We start from the raw sequence: 21,536 nt of genomic DNA on the forward strand, positions 1-21,536 counted from the left end.
CAGTCGAATTACGTCGGGTGATGCTGAGGGAATTAGATTAGGAAATGAGACACTTAAAGTAATAAAGGAGTTTTGCTATTTGGGGAGCAAAATAACTGATGATGGTCGATGTAGAGAGGATATAAAATGTAGACTGGCAATGGCAAGGAAATTGTTTCTGAAGAAGAGAAGTTTGTTAACATCGAGTATAGATTTAAGTGTCAGGAAGTCGTTTCTGAAAGTATTTGTATGGAGTGTAGCCATGTATGGAAGTGAAACGTGGACAATAAATAGTTTGGACAAAAAGAGAATAGAAGCTTTCGAAATGTGGTGCTACAGAAGAATGCTGAAGATTAGATGGGTAGATCACATAACTAATGAGGAGGTATTGAATAGAATTGGGGAGAAGAGGAGTTTGTGGCACAATTTGACTAGAAGAAGGGATCGGTTGGTAGGACATGTTCTGAGGCATCAAGGGATCTCAAATTTAGTATCGGAGGGCAGTTTGGAGGGTAAAAATCGTAGAGGGAGACCAAGAGATGAATACACTAAGCAGATTCAGAAGGATGTAGGTTGCAGTAGGTACTGGGAGATGAAGCTTGCACAGGATAGAGTAGCATGGAAAGCTGCATCAAACCAGTCTCAGGACTGAAGACCACAACAAACAACAACCTGTATAATTTTTCTCTAAAATTTGGTAGGCAAACAAGCGAAACGTTATTGTCGTTATCATAAAATCTGATATGTAGCCGTACAACTTGTATTATGAAAACCCTTATTCCGACATGTCAGTATTCAAACATTTTCTGGAACATTCTACTATCGGATATGTCAGTATTCTGAGAGAGAACAAAATAAAACAGAAATTAATTACTCTTCCTTGGAAATAATGAAGAATTAATTCTCTTGTATCTGACTGGATATTTAAAATATGGTGTAACATATTGTAGCAGCTATACTGTAATGCTCCTGCACGCAACACACAACTTACCTCGCCTTGCTGCTACACCAGAATGAATATTCTGCATCCAGCAATATGCTAAATAATTCAAAACAAATACTGCTTTCCATGCAGAGTGCAATTCATGGTCGCATGTCGCAACTACTCACCTCTTTCGTTTTTGTAGAAATTAAATGATCAGAAGGGGCTTTTTCAACAACCCTTAAGCAGTGTAAAAAAGGGAAAGGAATCAATAAAAACACTTAATTTAGTATGTTCCGAAAACTGACGATTCACACATTGACAAAAATTTACTCAGACCTTTCGTTTACTTGGACAGTTTTTTTAGCAAAAATTTTAATTATTCCAAAATTTCTTCAAACAATAGTCTCGTATCTGGTCACATTCAAGATACGAATATTACTTTCAGTGTATGCGTACACAAATCCAACAAAATCCCTCCATTGTGCGAGCAAGCAAAAAAGGTAAATTACCGACAAACTCCTCGATTAATACGGAAACCTCCTCTGGCGTGACTAGTACGGTCAGGGCAGGCTGCGACCTATCCTGATGCGCGGCTTCTCTCCATGCCAGGCTGCGTCCGACTACACAACAGTTCGCTCGCTGCGAGAGCTGTTCATTAAATATCGATACATTGTTATAGTTCTCAAAATATATCGATACACGTCAGCGAGACTTACTGCAAACATATCGATATCGAAATGACAATATCGAGGGCCGATATCTTTATTTTATATTACACTTTTTCGCAATTTTCGTTCAATATTTGAAATTGTAGTAGAATATAATTTTACTTTCACTTTGTGAAGGAGTCTTATTAGTTTTTGAGCTTTCATCACATCCAGTCTTTCTCTTTGGCTGTGTGAAGCAGATGTAGGTGGCACAAACAAAAAATCCGAATGAACGGGGAGGGGGAGAGGGTGACGGTGTGAATGGAATACCAAGATTCCCGATCTGAAGAAACAGCACACCAGTTGCGTGAAAACCAATTTTTGACGCAACTGATGTCCTATTTCTTTACATCAGATTGCTTCAAAAACAGTTACTGAAAATGCTGAGCAAAAATCTGAATCACGAGATTGGTTTCCGCTACGGGCGGAGACGTGTGAATGGAAATGCTGACGTAATCGGCGCTCGGCGCTACCAACAGAGAGTGCAACGTTTAGCTTTACCACTCAATGTTGACACTACAGGCCGGCCTCAGTGGCCGAGCGGTTCTAGGCGCTTCAGTCTGGAACCGCGCGACCACTACGGTCGCAGGTTCGAATCCTGCCTCGGGCATGGATGTGTGTGATGTCCTTAGGTTAGTTAGGTTTAAGCAGTTCTAAGTTCTAGGGGACTGATGACCTCAGTTGTTGAGTCCCATAGTGCTCAGAGCCATTTGAACCATTTTTTGACACTACAGTTGCTAGGTCGCTGGCGTTAGCAGCTTGTGAAAAGCAGGGAAGTGGACATGAAGTGTTTCGGCCGAATTCGACATGTGACGAAACCGAACGACAGACACCTTTTATTGCGCCACTTACATGCAGTTACCAGTCTTACCAAATTGGTTATCGTCAAGCGTGAACGTGCATCGTTTTCTTTTCAATTCTTGCTCTGAGGGGGACTGGCAGGCTGCTAGCTTGTAGATGTACAGAAGATGTAACAATAAATTAGTACTTAAATATACAGCTCTAAAACTGTCAATTTACAATGTGCGCTGATATTTTTATGGGCCAGTACGTCGATATTTTTTTCTTCGATATTTCGATACAGCGATACCTTTCTCTACGTATCGAGGACCGATAGTGACACTTTCTTTGTATCGATGTATCGGATACCCTATATTGTTAAAATTATCAACAGTCCTACTCGATACCACCGAGCGGTTCGCTCGGCCACACCGGCCGGCTTCTGAGTCCGAGATACTATTCTGGAACCACGCGACCGCTACGGTCGCAGCTTCGAATCCTGGCTCGGGCATGGATGTGTGTGATGTCCTTAGGTTGGTTAGGTTTAAGTTGTTCTAAGTTCTAGGGGACTGATAACCTCAGAAGTTAAGTCCCATAGTGCTCAGAGCCATTTGAACCATTTTCGGACCCAGAGTTTGTGTACGCACGCAACAGCACAGTCAATGGCCAACTTTCCAATAAAAGATATGAACGTCCATCTTTCACATCCATCAACAGTCTCATGCTTCTTAGTCACAGCAGCAGTCCATACGCAGTCGTTTGTGTTGCGGTGTTATCGACAGCTTACGCATGGGACGGTAATTCCCTAGTCGGCCTGCTCCTAGTCTCTGGCCAATGGTGAGGGATGACACAGAATGTTGCAAAGAGCCCATTACTTGCTTTCAGACGGCATGCGCAGACGTGAAAGGGTTAGGATGGGCTTGGTGCACAATACGGAGTCTCTTCCTTGTGGAAGTCGCACGTGGTTGACAGGAAGCTGGACGACCAGTCCGGCTGCCCTGAAGTTCCCATGCTGTCCAAAGTCGAACCACTGTCACATCCGAACGCCTCACATTTCCGGATTGTGCACCAGGGGGCGGCGGTTTAAGGGTATCGCAATATCGCAGTCGCCGGCGTTGGGGGGGGGGGGGGGGGGGGTCTGGCGGTGTCCGATCTCCGGAATCATGATGCCTGATACAGTGTTATACTTTAACCCACACATTTGACAGCAAGCAAGTATACGGCGATTTTGAATTTTACTACAAAATTTACAAAGTAAGTTTATACAAATTGAGGGAATCGCAGATTACTATAGCTGTTGCAGTGGCTGTAACGACTGAGCGCTTCATCGTAATTTTTCCTTTTTAAGAAGTAATAGCTGCTGGTTCTAAGCTGCGTTTTCAGATTGCGTGAAACGATGATTAGGTTTTACATTCAAGACAAGCAGCCAGTGAGAACTGTCGTAGAAATAAATTTTATTTATACGCATTCTTAAATTTTGTCTTCATGATCCTTTATCACTGATGACCACACCTAAGTAAGAGTTCACAACAGTTGTTACTTGGTAGTAGTAACTTTTACGTGCATTGTTACAACCATCCAAAATTAGGCATGTAATTTAATAGATTCGGTCTAAGGATAAACAAAACAGGAAAAGCCTACTAAATTGTAAAAAAAATTATTTTAAAAATTTCTAAACTGAATCTTCACTTTTCTCGCTTTTTGAGCAGCACAGACCTTCACCTGTTTCTCCATATCAAACGAATGTGCAATCCGTCATTCCACTGCTACTGCGGCAAGACCTCTTAGCAGCTCGTTGATTATTGAATATAAGAGATTTTACAGAAGGCCACAGCTACTGGCTTGCACAAAAATATTCTTAACGCGTTTGTTGCATATGGAGAAACGTCTTGTAAGTTCATTTCGAACATTTACTGAAGTAGTACCCGTGGTCTAGCGGCAGCGTCTTTGATTCATAATCAGAGCGTCTTCGGTCCCGGATTCAATCCCCGCCGCTACCTAAATTTTGATAAATAATCAGCATTGGCGGCCGAAGGCTTCCGGCATAAGAAGTCAGCCTCATTCTGCCAACGGCCTTGTCAAAGAGGGCGGAGGAGCGGATAGAGGTTCAGGGCACTCTCTTGTCCTAGGGGTGGGAAATTGCCCCTAAAGGCGGAATAATAAGCAATGATCAACGACATGAGGATGCAGAAGGCAATGGAAACCACTGCATTAAAGACACGTAACGTGTATCCACAGGACATGTGGCCTGTAATTGAAGAAGTGTCATGATGATCTCTCCATTGGCAAAAGATTCCGGAATAGTCCCCCACTCGGATCTCCGGGAGGGGACTGCCAAGGGGGAGGTTACCATGAGAAAAAGATTGAATAATCAACGAAAGGATAACGTTCTATGAGTCGGGGCGTGGAAGGTCAGAAGCTTGAACGTGGTAGGGAAACTAGAAAATCTGAAAAGGGAAATGCAAAGGCTCAATCTAGATATAGTAGGGGTCAGTGAAGTGAAGTGGAAGGAAGACAAGGATTTCTGGTCAGATGAGTATCGGGTAATATCAACAGCAGCAGAAAATGGTATAACAGGTGTAGGATTTGTTATGAATAGGAAGGTAGGGCAGAGGGTGTGTTACTGTGAAAAGTTCAGTGACCGGGTTCTTCTAATCAGAATCGACAGCAGACCAACACCTACAACGATAGTTCAGGTATACATGCCGACGTCGCAAGCTGAAGATGAACAGATAGAGAAAGTGTATGAGGATATTGAAAGGGTAATGCAGTATGTAAAGGGGGACGAAAATCTAATAGTCATGGGCGACTGGAATGCAGTTGTAGGGAAAGGAGTAGAAGAAAAGGTTACAGGAGAATATGGGCTTGGCACAAGGAATGAAAGAGGAGAAAGACTAATTGAGTTCTGTAACAAGTTTCAGCTAGTAATAGCGAATACCCTGTTCAAGAACCACAAGAGGAGGAGGTATACTTGGAAAAGGCCGGGAGATACGGGAAGATTTCAACTAGATTACATCATGGTCAGACAGAGATTCCGAAATCAGATACTGGATTATAAGGCGTACCCAGGAGCAGATATAGACTCAGATCACAATATAGTAGTGATGAAGAGTAGGCTGACGTTCAAGACATTAGTCAGGAAGAATCAATACGCAAAGAAGTGGGATACGGAAGTACTAAGGAATGACGAGATACGTTTGAAGTTATCTAACGCTATAGATACAGCAATAAGGAATAGCGCAGTAGGCAGTACAGTTGAAGAGGAATGGACATCTCTAAAAAGAGCCATCACAGAAGTTGGGAAGGAAAACATAGGTTCAAAGAAGGTAGCTGCGAAGAAACCATGGGTAACAGAAGAAATACTTCAGTTGATTGATGAAAGGAGGAAGTACAAACATGTTCCGGGAAAATCAGGAATACAGAAGTACAAGTCGCTGAGGAATGAAATAAATAGGAAGTGCAGGGAAGCTAAGAAGAAATGGCTGCAGGAAAAATGTGAAGACATCGAAAAAGATATGATTGTCGGAAGGACAGACTCAGCATACAGGAAAGTCAAAACAACCTTTGGTGACATTAAAAGCAACGGTGGTAACATTAAGAGTGCAACGGGAATTCCACTGTCAAACGGAGAGGAGAGAGCAGATAGGTGGAAAGAATACATTGAAAGCCTCTATGAGGGTGAAGATTTGTCTGATGTGATAGAAGAAGAAACAGGAGTCGATTTAGAAGAGATAGGGGATCCAGTATTAGAATCGGAATTTAAAAGAGCTTTGGAGGACTTACGGTCAAATAAGGCAGAAGGGATAGATAACATTCCATCAGAATGTCTAAAATCATTGGGGGAAGTGGCAACAAAACGACTATTCACGTTGGTGTGTAGAATATATGCGTCTTGCGACATACCATCTGACTTTCGGAAAAGCATCATCCACACAATTCCGAAGACGGCAAGAGCTGACAAGTGCGAGAATTATCGCACAATCAGCTTAACAGCTCATGCATCGAAGCTGCTTACGAGAATAATCTACAGAAGAATGGAAAAGAAAATTGAGAATGCGCTAGGTGACGATCAGTTTGACTTAGGAAAAGTAAAGGGACGAGAGAGGCAATTCTGACGTTACGGCTAATAATGGAAGCAAGGCTAAAGAAAAATCAAGACACTTTCATAGGATTTGCCGACCTGGAAAAAGCATTCGACAATATAAAATGGTGCAAGCTATTCGAGATTCTGAAAAATGTAGGGGAAAGCTATAAGGAGAGACGGGTCATATACAATACCAAGAGGGAATAATAAGAGTGGACGATCAAGAACGAAGTGCTCGTATTAAGAAGGGTGTAAGACAAGGGTGTAGCCTTTCGCCCCTACTCTTCAATCTGTACATCAAGGAAGCAATGATGGAAATAAAAGAAAGGGTCAGGAGTGGAATTAAAATACAAGGTGAAAGGATATCAATGATACGATTCGCTGATGACATTGCTATCCTGAGTGAAAGTGAAGAAGAATTAAATGATCTGCTGAACGGAATGAACAGTCTAATGAGTACACAGTATGGTTTGAGAGTAAATCGGAGAAAGACGAAGGTAATGAGAAGTAGTAGATACGAGAACAGCGAGAAACTTAACGTCAGGATTGATGGTCACGAAGTCAATGAAGTTAAGGAATTCTGCTACCTAGGCAGTAAAATAACCAATGACGGACGGAGCAAGGAGGACATCAACAGCAGACTCGCTATGGCAAAAAAAGGCATTTCTGGCCAAGAGAAGTCTACTAATATCAAATACCGGCCTTAATTTGAGGAAGAAATTTCTGAGGATGTACGTCTGGAGTACAGCATTGTATGGTAGTGAAACATGGACTGTGGGAAAACCGGAACAGAAGAGAATCGAAGCATTTGAGATGTGGTGCTACAGACGAATGTTGAATATTAGGTGGACTGATAAGGTAAGGAATGAGGAGGTTCTACGCAGAATCGGAGAGGAAAGGAATATGTGGAAAACACAGGATGATAGGACATCTGCTAAGACATGGGGGAATGACTTCCATGGTACTAGAGGGAGCTGTAGAGGGCAAAAACTGTAGAGGAAGACAGAGATTGGAATACGTCAAGCAAATAATTGAGGACGTAGGTTGCAAGTACTACTCTGAGATGAAGAGGTTAGCACAGGAAAGGAATTCGTGACGGGCCACATCAAACGAGTCAGTAGACTGATGACCAAAAAAAAAAAAAAAAAAAAAAAAAAACTGAAGTACTTCCAAACATGTGTCCGCAGTTTGTGGAAGCATAGGTGATAACACCTGAAGAGGTAGAATTTTGTTTCAGTTGTGCAACTTCTGCGTCTAAAGTGGTGGACCCGGTTAGGTTTTTTTTTTTAATTTTTTTAACTTCCCATCGTTGTTGTTTAAGGAAATTAGCTTTGCTGCGACTCGTCCACAGCCGACGATAGCCTGTTGTCTAACAATGTAGATAAAATAAAACGTCGTTTAGTAAAAAATTAATACAAAGCAACCGATATCTAATTTGAAGCAAATAGAATTTGCCCTTCATTAATCTTGAGGTCCAAAGAAGGAAAACAAAAGAAAAGATATTTTCAAAATACGAAGACGCAAAGATAGTAGTAATTTTCTGTTAGCAACGTTAGAGAATAACAGTTCACAGATACAGTTTACATGTATTGCGTCCATGGAGGTAAAACAAGAAGCCGATGTCCGCCATCTTAACTAGCCCAAAACATTAGGTTCACCGCATACATACTCCCCATAGTTCACCACAGTGACACTTCTCCGTGATGTCACTCTGACTGTGTCGTATTACTAGAGCAAATACGCACTCAAGAACAGGAAAACCTTCGAAACTGCCTTCCTGACACTATGTTATTCATGTAAGCTCAGTAATTTTTAGTATTTAAAACAGTTGTCGGGCGCACATGTTTGGGCTCCTTAAAATGACGGCAGGCCCCGCCCACTTTGGCTTCAAAACAACGCACAGCATAAGTCTGTGGTGCCACCTCCCTTCTTGTTTTTACTTCCATGATTGCAATCATGAGCTAAAAAAAGAAGAGAGCTGTCATCATGACGCAAACTTGAAGCTGACGTCCGCCATCTTATGTAGCCCAAAACATTAGTTATTCACCACATTTATGCTTCCATGGTTCACCACGGTCATACGTCCCTGATGTCACTCTGACGTGCCCGTGCACAGTTTCGACCGATGAGCATACCTATCGAGTTTTTTGGTTGTATTCTAAATGGTATCTGCTGCTTTTATTGTGTGGAGACGTAGTTGTTTTATCAAAAATGCCAGCTTGTTTACGGGTGTACTAATCGATCCGATCGTAATGTAAAGTTTAAAAGAATAACACTTCATTCGTAAGTGTCGCCGTTCAAGCAATATTTTCATTTGTATACATGAACTATAGTTGCACTGTTTACTTTTAGTCTTTCCTGTGTTTTTCGTTGCCTTATAAACCGCAAATCTTCGACAGTCGTCTCGTCCCCGCACAACGCACGGCGACGTGACCCCGCTGATTGTTTGTGCAGCATGTCATGCCTTCAATTCCTACCGCCGATAATTATTCATTGTTCTCAATTCCTCCCTCTTTAAATAAAAATAATTCTGGCTATAACAGGCAGAATTGTGTGTGTGTGTGTGTGTGTGTGTGTGTGTGTGTGTGTGTGTGTGTGTGTGTGACTGTATCAGTGTCCTTGTATTGTGTATTAGGTATTGAACCGGGGACCTAGAAGCGATGGAGAGGCTTCGTCCCACCACAGCCCACAGTGGTTCACAACCCCACAACAGGACACAGCAGTCCACCTAGCCCACCGCTGCCCGCCCCACACCGAACCCTGGGTTACTGTGCGATTCGGCTTCCAGTGGATCCCCCCACGCGAACGTTTCATACCAGATGAGTGTAACCCCAAATGTTCGCGTGGTAGTTATGGTGTACGTGTACGTGGAGACCGTGGTTGTGCAGCAATCGTTGACATAGTGTAAATGAGGTGGAATAAGGGGAACCAGCCCGCATTCGCCGAGGCAGATGGAAAACCGCTTTAAAAAACCATCCACATGCTGGCCGGCATACCGGATCTCGACACTAATCCCCCGGGCGGATTAGTGCCGGGGACCTGCACGACTTCCCGTTCGGGAAGCAGCGTGTTAGACCGCGTGGCTAGCGAGGTGGGCTGTGTGTTTGTATCCTTTTTCTTCCTTTGTAAAGAAGACTTGGCCGAAAACGTATGTGAACAGTTTATGTCGTGCCTGAGTAGTAGTCTATCCGCTTCACAGTATTGTTACTCCCTCATCAAGTTTGTTGTAAATAGTCCACTGCACTTTAACAGAAATAATGATGAAGAGAATTACAGTACCATAAGAAATAAATGACATTCATTACACTATATTAAGATTGACTGTAACAAGCAGAAGTTTTGATCACTTGCCCAGTGATATAAAATGCCTGACAGACAGCAAATTAAAATTTGGAACTAAACTGAAAACGCTTCTCTTTGACAAGTCCTCCTATTCCGCAGAAGACTACCGGTTATTGTAATATGTAAGTGGTGTTGGGTAGGAATTACTAACATCTGTCTGTCATGGAGGTATACCTTTTTAACAATGATGCTGACGTAAAATGACTCGTTCCACATCATTATGATTTATCGTGCAAATTATACAGGGAACGTGAAACTAAGTAACTACTGGTATATGACAAAATATGGTATCACCTTACGTACCTTGAAAACCTCAAAATGAAATTGTAATGTAAAATGAAGCAGATGATCAAAGCAGACGTATTTCCCAATTGTGATATGTTTGGTTATTCCTGAAAAATTGACAGTTACTGGCGAGAAATATTCGAGTAAAAGAAGAAAATAGGCTACTGTTGGAAATGTAGTCCTATATATTACACCAATTAGGCTAATATTAGGAAAAAATGACTTACATACCTGTTAAAGGAAAATATCCATTTTACGGGATCTCATCAAATTTATAGTACTGCTCAGTGCTGGAACATATTTAAATAATTATATCGGTTTTTTTTTTACCCTGTAAATCGCTGTTTTGGTCACACTCTGAATGAGGCCTCATAGTTAAGAGCTCAAAATGGGAATATGCGTCCACTACAGTGAAATTAACGCACTGACAATCTAACAAAACAAGAACTTTATCTGCACGGAGTTTTACGTCTATGCAGTTCTGTTTCTTTGACATTTCAATAATCGTTCACTTTCTTTACATGCACAAGACGCAATGGCACGCCTTGCTTCTTTCCACATTGCACGAGCCCACGGGCTAACAAAGAACACACGTAGGTAAGTTTTTTTGAAAACGTAAACATTAAAATTGTTGTGCATACGAGTTAAAGTTGAAAATGTAACGAACAAGAAGTAGTACCAGTAAGCAAACAAGCATTGGTTTCGCAGTTCCAGCTTCATTTGCTATCGATACAAGTACAGCAAAAGTGGAATTAAATGGATTATGAAACCATGCTTTTCACACCACTTCTTTTCTTCTTGGTTTTCTAAATATGTCAACAAAAAAGAGGCCACATGTGTCGTAACACTATAGCAAATACACATTAAAGAACAGAAAAACGTTCGATATTCCCTTCCTGACACTATGTTATTAACGCAAGCACTGTAATTTTTATTATTTAAATCAGTTGTTGCATGCACGCGCCACAGATAATGAACAAGAAGCAATCGTAAACAGTACGCTGCTAATGTTTTGGGCTTTTTAAGATGGCGGCACGCCCTGGCCACTCTGGCTTCAAAACAGCTTGCAGTGAAAGTCTATAGCGCCATCTCCGTTCCGTTTTAACCTTCACGATTGCATCTATCTAGACTATAATAACACAGTCTACTAAATACAGTTACGACACTGTCTGGTGCGAAAGTTGATATGGTCTGACAGTTAGAGCGACACTGACGCCCCAATCAATGAGAAAGAAGTCACATTCGTTGTAAGAATAATGTTTGTTTTTAATTGTTTCCACTTAATATGCGGAATACTGATTATATTTTTGCGTTCCACGTGTTAGTGAGTTACCAGGGACATGAATTATTGTGAAATACATGTAAATACAGCCCAATCACACTGATTCAGTGACATAAGCTACAACTCATTCAAGAAGAATTACTTTCGAATATGTCCATATTTCCAGATTATTCCGCTAAAAGCAAGACAATATAAACACATTTCATGCATGAGAAGAGTATATTCCTGTTGGTGGATGCTGAAGGCACTTTCCTCGACACTTAAAAATGTTTCATGGAGTCCAATGATTCACCCTTTCTTACACTTCACTAGACTTTCTAATAGATGAATGTTTTTGTAAATACACTCCTGGAAATGGAAAAAAGAACACATTGACACCGGTGTGTCAGACCCACCATACTTGCTCCGGACACTGCGAGAGGGCTGTACAAGCAATGATCACACGCACGGCACAGCGGACACACCAGGAACCGCGGTGTTGGCCGTCGAATGGCGCTAGCTGCGCAGCATTTGTGCACCGCCGCCGTCAGTGTCAGCCAGTTTGCCGTGGCATACGGAGCTCCATCGCAGTCTTTAACACTGGTAGCATGCCGCGACAGCGTGGACGTGAACCGTATGTGCAGTTGACGGACTTTGAGCGAGGGCGTATAGTGGGCATGCGGGAGGCCGGGTGGACGTACCGCCGAATTGCTCAACACGTGGGGCGTGAGGTCTCCACAGTACATCGATGTTGACGCCAGTGGTCGGCGGAAGGTGCACGTGCCCGTCGACCTGGGACCGGACCGCAGCGACGCACGGATGCACGCCAAGACCGTAGGATCCTACGCAGTGCCGTAGGGGACCGCACCGCCACTTCCCAGCAAATTAGGGACACTGTTGCTCCTGGGGTATCGGCGAGGACCATTCGCAACCGTCTCCATGAAGCTGGGCTACGGTCCCGCACACCGTTAGGCCGTCTTCCGCTCACGCCCCAACATCGTGCAGCCCGCCTCCAGTGGTGTCGCGACAGGCGTGAATGGAGGGACGAATGGAGACGTGTCGTCTTCAGCGATGAGAGTCGCTTCTGCCTTGGTGCCAATGATGATCGTATGCGTGTTTGGCGCCGTGCAGGTGAGCGCCACAATCAGGACTGCATACGACCGAGGCACACAGGGCCAACACCCGGCATCATGGTGTGGGGAGCGATCTCCTACACTGGCCGTACACCACTGGTGATCGTCGAGGGGACACTGAATAGTGCACGGTACATCCAAACCGTCATCGAACCCATCGTTCTACCATTCCTAGACCGGCACGGGAACTTGCTGTTCCAACAGGACAATGCACGTCCGCATGTATCCCGTGCCACCCAACGTGCTCTAGAAGGTGTAAGTCAACTACCCTGGCCAGCAAGATCTCCGGATCTGTCCCCCATTGAGCATGTTTGGGACTGGATGAAGCGTCGTCTCACGCGGTCTGCACGTCCAGCACGAACGCTGGTCCAACTGAGGCGCCAGGTGGAAATGGCATGGCAAGCCGTTCCACAGGACTACATCCAGCATCTCTACGATCGTCTCCATGGGAGAATAGCAGCCTGCATTGCTGCGAAAGGTGGATATACACTGTACTAGTGCCGACATTGTGCATGCTCTCTTGCCTGTGTATATGTGCCTGTGGTTCTGTCAGTGTGATCATGTGATGTATCTGACCCCAGGAATGTGTCAATAAAGTTTCCCCTTCCTGGGGCAATGAATTCACGGTGTTCTTATTTCAATTTCCAGGAGTGTATAATTACTTCTGCTTCGAACGGGAATGTGTTGAATATTCTTGCCGTTTGTGGCTCAGACTGTGGAACTGGTTTCTCCTATTTTAGAAAGACTTTTATTGCTTTCAACGATTTACTATCACGTCTGTGTGGTTTTCCCTTAAGTTAAAGTTGTGGTGGCTTATTTAATACGTTGAATAATGTAGGTTTTGCATTCGGTATAGGTTTCCCACGTCCCACGCTCACTGATTTGACTGAAACTGTAGCGACAAAACTTTGCTTTGTTGGATAGATAAACGACGTCTTTCTGTAAAGGGTCATATCTTCTCGTGTTCACTAGCAATTTTTTGTTATTTAATTAAACCGACATTATTCAGTAACGGCCTGTACGCTACAAGAGAATCATAAATAAACTGTCCTGTAATGGACCGTCTCTTACCTCCCAAGGTCCTTAGAAAACTAAATTTGGTGTAATTTTTTAGGTGCTGTCGATTTTTATGGCACTACATACACAGCCTACTGTAAAAACTATGTTATAAATTAGTACAAACCTTAATATACGCATTCATCTGATATCGTATTCAGAAATGTCGTTTGCTGGGCGCTTGGGGCGCTGCTATCGCTGAGGGCATCAAAAACGAGATGGAGTGTCGCGTCTGTTATGTTAGACTGTGACAATAATCTCTTAAACCCTATTTGATAGAAACAAAAAAGGTAGAAAATAATTAATTAGTATTGTTGACGAAGGATATATTTGAAAGTAATTTTCATAATAGGAAAAGAAATAAAGAAAACTATCTGCTTGAAATTAATAAATAATAACGAGAGGACTAACACTATACTTCTGACTTGACGGTTAATTTGATCTTTGCTTGAAGATGAAAAATTTATACGACAAAAGAAAGAAGGTTTGCAGCTACTACGCATATTTCGATCAACTGTAAGTAAAATAAGCTTTCTTATCATAAGCTTTGTTATCGCTAGGTTGGCCCAAATATTCAACATTTTCACCGTAGAGACACAGGAGATAAAACTGTAGCAAGTGTTAATAAAAGTTATTAATATTAATTAACGCAAGTCGACCATGCAGTAGAGGTTCAACTGCACATAGTTACATGATTATATTATTCGGCAAACGAAGTTGACACTCGGCGCGGTGGCTGATGGGAGCGACTGTAAATGGAAAACGCATTTATGGTCTCTTGTATCCGCTATGTGCCGAGTGTCAACTTAGTTTGCGCGATTATTAAGTGAACTATAAAGAACCACGTATCCATCAACGTATGTTATAATTGAATTATTAGTTAAGAAGAAGAATTTACACTTTAATGATACAGTAACTGAATGAAGTGTCAATAAAATGCGAATTACGAGTTAATAAATTTCAACATTACTAGCTTAGCAGACCAAGGTATTTACGTGTTAAGAGAAAACATCAAGTTATATTAATTTCTCAGAATTATTTTGCAAAAATACCGGAGAATTTTCATAATTGTATTTAGGTATTAATTGAAAGATATACTATAGGTGTTTCTAAACGTATAAAAAAGGACTTGTATCAGTTATTAGTACCTGAGGCTGCACTGAAAGCCGTGCGGGGTAGCCGCACGGTTTAAGGCGCCTTGCCACGGTTCGCGCGGCTCGTTCCGTCGGAGGTTCGAGATCTCCCTCGGTCATGGGTGTGTTTGTTGTTCTTAGCATAAGTTAAAGTTAGATTAAGTAGTGCATAAGCCTAGGGACCGATGACCTCAGCAGTTTGGTCCTATAGGAACTTACCACAAATTTCCAAAATTTCTGCACTGAAGGAAATTTTCGATTTATTGTTAGTAATTCAAACACTTATACGCAACATATATCTTTGTATTAGGTATACGTCACTCATTTGCCAAATTGCGTAAAGTTGCATGTAAATACATAATTAAAACGTCTACTGCAAAGAAGTAATATATGATCGATACTAGCAGAACTTCTACTCACCATTTTCGCAGATATTCCAGATAGGAATATGTACAGGAGGTGTTCAGTATATGTAGTTCTGACCGTGACCAGGATTATTTTTTTTTTTTTTTAGCCACAGTTTGTGAAGTACGAGTGTATTGTGCGAGCTATTACTTTGTGGGACGGTGTACAGAATTTTGACCGCCTCGGTAATCTATAATGGAGGTACAGCTGTTCTGATATTGTTAACATTCTCAGGAGTGTCCTTGGGGACGGATTACGTGTACCAATATCATTAATATTATTCTGTCACAGTACAATGACTTCTCGCCCAAAAAGATCACCATATTCTTGTTACAGGAAAATGTTGTATTTTTGAACTAGTTTCGGTTGACTGACCATTTCCTAGCAAACTGAAATACAGCTACATTTTCATTTACATCTACACTCTAAAAGCCGCCTTATGGTGCAAGGGGAGGGTACTTTGGGACACAGCCCCCCCCCCCCCCCTCTTGTCCCAGCCAGTCCCCAATGGTAAGCGGGAAGAACGATTGTTGGTAAGCCTGTGTGTGATCACAGATGACTATAATTTTAATGAATAGTCTTTTCGGTGACTAGACATTCACTACCGGTCAAAAGTGTTCGACCACTTACCACAACTATACTTTGTGGTTAAAACAAGGATTTTATTGTGAATAGTGTATCACATCCCCATTCTGATAATAAAATAGATATAAGCATGTAAAGACTAAGCGCTTTGTTGTGCACTTGACTCGTTCGATTAGAGGGACGTTGATGAGTATCCACATCAACACTGACGTACCTTTAACTAAGACGGATAATAGGCCTCATTCCATCAGCTATCCCTGTAGCAATCACTTCACATTAGTTTACAGTACATGCTGCGCATCTAGCAGTGTGTTTGTATTCCTGACCAAGTCCGTACCGTATTACCTCCTAATGGGATGGAAACAGGAGAATGGGATTGAAAAACGTGCTACAATTGTAGCTCTGCAGCGCGAAGGCTATTCTAGTAAGAGCGCAGTAACAAAAGTTGGCATGGCTATTTTTTTAAGACACCAGTCTTGTAACTCGTTTTATCCAGCCCACCACGAATTCCTCTCACGTGCCAACCTCTTCATCTCAGAGTAGCACCAGCAACCTACATCCTTAATTATTTGCTGGATATAATCCAATCTCCGTTTTCCTCTACAGTTTTCACCCTGTACAGTTCCTCTAGTACCATGGAGGTTACTCGACGATGTCTTAACAGATGTCACACCATCCTGTCCCTCCTCCTGGTCAGTGTTTTCCATACACTCCTTTCCTCATTCCACTCCTTTCCTCACTCCACTTAATTTCCAACATTCTTCTGTAGCACCACATCTCAAATGCTTCGATTCTCTCCTTTTCCGGTTTTCCCACAGTCCTTGTTTCACTTCTGTACAACGCTGTGCTCCAAACGCACATTCTCTTAAATTTCTTCCTCAAATTAAGGCTTTTGGCCCATGTTTGATACTAGTATATTTCTCTCGGCCAAGAATGCCCTTCTAGCCAAGTGCTAGTTTGCTTTTTATGTCCTCCCTGGTCGCTTCGTCTTGGGTTATTTTGCTGCCTAGTTAGCAGAATTATTTACTTTCATCTACTTCGTCATCACTAATCGCCGGCCAGTGTGGCCGAGCAGCTCTAGGTGCTTCAGTCTGGAACCGCGCGACCGCTACGGTCGCAGGTTCGAATCCTGCCTCGGGCATGGATGTGTGTGATGTTCTTAGGTTAGTTAGGCTTAAGTAGTTCTAAGTTCTAGGGGACTGATTACCTCAGATGTTGATTCCCATAGTGCTCACAGCCATCGCTAATCCTGGCATTAAGTTTCTCGCTGTTCTCATTTGTGCTACTCCTCATTACTTTCGTCTTTCTTCGATTTACTCTCAATCCATATTCTGTACTCATTAAACTGTTCATTCCATTCAACAAATCCTACAATTCTTCTTCACTTTCATTGAAGACAGCAATGTCATCAGCGAATATTAACATTGGTATCCTTTCACCTTGAATTTGAATCGCAATTTTGAACCTCCCTTTTATTTCCGTTATTGCTTCTTCGGTGCATAAATTGAACAGTAGGGGCGAAAGACTACATCCCTGACTTTCATCCTTTGATCCGAGCACCTCGTTCTTGGTCTTCCAATCTTATTGTTCCTTCTTAGTTCTCGTACATAATGTATATTACCTGTCTTTCCCTATAGTTCACTCCTATTTGTAACACAATTTCCATGTCGAGGAATGTTACGAACATGTCTTTATTTTTTTCTTTAGTCTCGCTTCCATTATAAAGCGCAACGTCAGGAATGCCTCTCTCTCTCTCTCTCTCTCTCTCTCTCTCTCTCTCTCTCTCTCTCTCTGGTGCCTTTACCTTTCCTAAGGCCAAGCTGATCATCTAACAGATCCTCAATTTTCATTTCCATTCTTATGTATATTATTGGATTTATGAGTTGTTATGTTATTGTGCGATAATTCTCGCACCTGTTAGCTCTTACTGTCTTCGGAATTGTGTGGATGATGTTTTTCCGAAAGTCTGATGGTACGTCGCCAGTCTTATACATTCTGCGCACCAACGTAAATAGTAATTTCATTGCCACTTCTCCCAGTTATTTTAGAAGGTCCGATGGAGTGCTATTAAACCGGGCTGCCTTATTTGACCTCAAGTCTTCCAAAGCTGTTTTACAAAAATGGTTCAAATGGCTCTGAGCACTATGGGACTTAATAGCTGTGGTCATCAGTCCCCTAGAACTTAGAACTACTTAAACCTAACTAACCTAAGGACATCACACACATCCATGCCCGAGGCAGGATTCGAACCTGCGACCGTAGCAGTCGCGCGGTTCCGGACTGCGCGCCTAGAACCGCGAGATCACCGCGGCCGGCCAGCTGTTTTACATTTTGATATACTGCACCCCTATCTCTTCCCTGTTGACTCCTGTTTTTTCTTCTATTACGTCATCAGACAAGTTCTCCCCCGCGTAGAGGCCTTCAGTGTACTCTTTCCATCTATCTGCTTTCTTCTCTGTATTTAACAGGGGCATACCCATTGCATTCTTAATGCTTTTGACTTTTCTGTATGCTGAGTAAGTCCTGCTGACAATCATTTCTTTTTCGATTTCTTCACTTCTTTCCTGCAGCCATTTCTCCTTAGCTTCCCTACAGTTTTTATTTCTTTCAGTCATTTGCAACTCAGTGGCTGTTTATTATTTCTTGACGAAGATTCGTAAATGACTTGTATTTCTATACTCCTTAATTTCCCTGAACGTTTTTATTCTTCCTTCTTTCTTCGATCAACTGAAGTAGTTCTTCTGTTACCCACCGTTTCTTCGCAGTTAACTTCCTTGTACCTATGTTTTTCTTTTTTTAGAAATCGCCATTCATCTTCATCTGAACTGCCTAGTGAGCTATTCATTATCGCAGCATCTGCAGCCTCAGAGAACTTCAAGCGGATCTCTTAATTCTCCAGTACTTCTGTATCACACTATTTTGTGCATCGATTCTTCCAGACTACTTTCTTAAACTTCAGCCTACGCTACAGACGTGTTTACATTGCGTTGGTTCAAGCAAAATGGTAACAGTGTGTTTCGGTATCTGGAAGACCCCGAGCAACATCATACAGGGAACATGAGTTCGTACGTGTGCAAAGTAAACCGTCAGTGAACTCGTACTGCACCTGAAATTCGAGAGGAAGTAAATAATATGCGTGCACCTCCAATAACCGCCTCAGCAGTGCAACTGGTTCTTCGTACACAAGGTTTAAAGGAGTGCGTAGAGACTAGAATGCCTTTATTAAGCAAACAAAGTAATGTGACAAGATTGCAATAGGCTTAGAAATATAACAACTGGAGTGTGCTGTAAGGGTTCAAAGTGTCATTCCGACGAATCTGAGGTATGTTGAAGCCATATTCGAATGTTTGTTCATGGACTCCGTGGAGAAAGTGTGAAGAGTCAGTGTGTCACATCAATGGTGTACCATGGTGGAGGGTCGTTCATGGTACGAGGCTGTTTTGCTGATGATGAAGTCGGTGATCTAGTGAGAATCAGTGGAACATTAAGGAAGGTGTGATGCCACAGGAGACACAGGAGATGTATTGGCCATGAGTTTGTTCTGCAGCAGGATAGTGATCCCAAACATGCATCTAATGGTGCGTCAATAAAAGAGAGAATTGTGGGAAACTGAAGAAGTCAGTCATCTGACTAAAATACCATTGCACTCTTATATGATGAACTTGACAGGGAGGTCAGAAAACTGAGGTCATCTGGTGTTGATCAATAGAATAAATTAGAGACGTACTGGACTGCAGTATCTGCAAAAACACTACAAAATCTTTCCACAGAGTGGCAGGAGTTTGTGCAGCTTTTCTGAGGGCAAAGCGTGGATACTTCGAAGAGGCTAAAATCTTTTGCGTTATTGTACTGTACTTCGTGACTGAGAGAGAAAGTATTTATTTTGTTGACCTGTTTGGTTTAGGCGATGCCTTTGTAGATTTTAGTTTTTATCATGGCTGATCGAAAACTTTTGACCGGCAGTGTATGAGACAGCAGGACATCGGTTGACGCTTTTTAGAAACGTATACTCTTGGAACTTTAACAGCAAATCACATCTTGGTGGCCGGCCGGTGTGTCCGTGCGGTTCTAGGCGCTTCAGTCTGGAACCGCGTGACCGCTACGGTCGCAGGTTCGCATCCTGCCACGGGCATGGATGTGTGTGATGTCCTTAGGTTAGTTAGGTTTAAGTAGTTCTAAGTTCTAGGGGACTGATGACCACAGATGTTAAGTCCCATAGTGCTCAGAGCCATTTGAACCATTTTTTGAACATCTTGGTGCACATCTAACTTGCAGTGTCTTCCACTTCAGATGGCTGATCATCTCCATGACGTTTTCGCGATTACTGACCGAACCCATGAAGAAACGCGCTGCTCTTCTTTGGCTGTTCACCGTTTTCTCTAACAATTGTATCTCGTTCGGATCCCAGACTTCCGAGCAATAATAAAGTGTTGATTGAACAAAGTTTCTGTAAGCTGATTTTTTTTGCGGCTAGTACCAACTTTCCAATAGTTTTCCCACTGAGGTAATAAGCTTGCATCTGCCTTTCCAGAGTGTAGTTTCATGTAGTCGTTCCAATTTAAATCGCTCCTTACGGATACTTCTACATACTTGATAGCTGTGATTACTTACAGTGACTGTTCAGTAATTATACAAAAAGGAGTATTTCCACCTACTTCTCTCCGGAACGTTGCATTTTGTTCATCTCCGCAGCTCAGTGGTTAGCGTGTCTCGGGGACCCATGTTCGATTCCAGGCACCGCCAGAAATTTTTCCTCACTGGGAGGACTGGTATGGCGCGCAGTGCTAACTGAGGAGCTGCTTGAGTGAGAAGTAGCGGTTCCAACGTTAAGAAGGACGGGCCGGCCGCTGTGGCCGAGCGGTTCTAGGCGCTTCCGTCCGGAACCGCGCTGATGCTACGGTTCGAATCCTGCCTCGGACATGGATGTGTGTGATGTCCTCAGGTTAGATAGGTTTAAGCAGTTCTAAGTCTAGGGGCTGATGACCTCAGATGTTAAGTCCCTTAGTGCTTAGAGCCATTTGAACCATTTTAAGAAAGACGACAACGGTTGGGAGAGCAGTGTGCTGACTATGGATGGGAAAAACCGAAAATTAAAACCGATTCGTTATTTTAGTTCTGAATAACCGGTATTTTTCGGTATTTGTTTGCTCTCGGTTTTCAAATAAGACTTCTTTTTAAAAAAGTAATATTATTTTGTAAAATTTCAATTGCTTTGAAATGTTGGTTTATTACAGAAACTGGGAAAAGCGAGCAGCTTTGTTTTCATAACAACGCCTACAGTTAGAAACCAGCAACTAACACACTTAAGAGTCGCACTGTAGTGCAGAGACAATAATGCACCTGTTACTTTGTAGCGCGGCCTATTAGATGGCAGGCATGTACGTAAACTGTGCAAGACTTGCCCCTACCGGGCGTATACTGTAGTTTCCCGCTGTAGTCCTCCGACATCAGTTATATTCTAGAATGATACCATCCCTCGTTTGGAAGTACTTTACGAACTGCGAAATCAACGAACTGCAATGCTGCATTTTGTTTTAAAAGATTAAAAACTGGAGGAAGCACAAGAAACTTGCGACGTCATGCAAGGGGAAAACATGAGCGACATTCCTTGGAAGAGAAGATAAACTTCATTGACATGCCGTCTTTCAGGAGTGCTAGTTCTGCAAGGTTCGCAGCAGAGCTTCTGTAAAGTTTGGAAAGTACGAGACGAGGCACTGACAGAAGTAAAGCTGTGAGGACAGGGCGTGAGTCAGATGGTAGAGCACTTGCCCGCGAAAGGCAAAGGTCCTGAGTTCGAGTCTCGGTCCGGCACACAGTTTTAATCTGCCAGAAAGTTTCATATGAGCGCACACTGCGCTGCA

This window comes from Schistocerca serialis, chromosome 8 (genome assembly GCF_023864345.2).
Source record: "Schistocerca serialis cubense isolate TAMUIC-IGC-003099 chromosome 8, iqSchSeri2.2, whole genome shotgun sequence".
Taxonomy (NCBI): Eukaryota; Metazoa; Arthropoda; class Insecta; order Orthoptera; family Acrididae; genus Schistocerca; species Schistocerca serialis.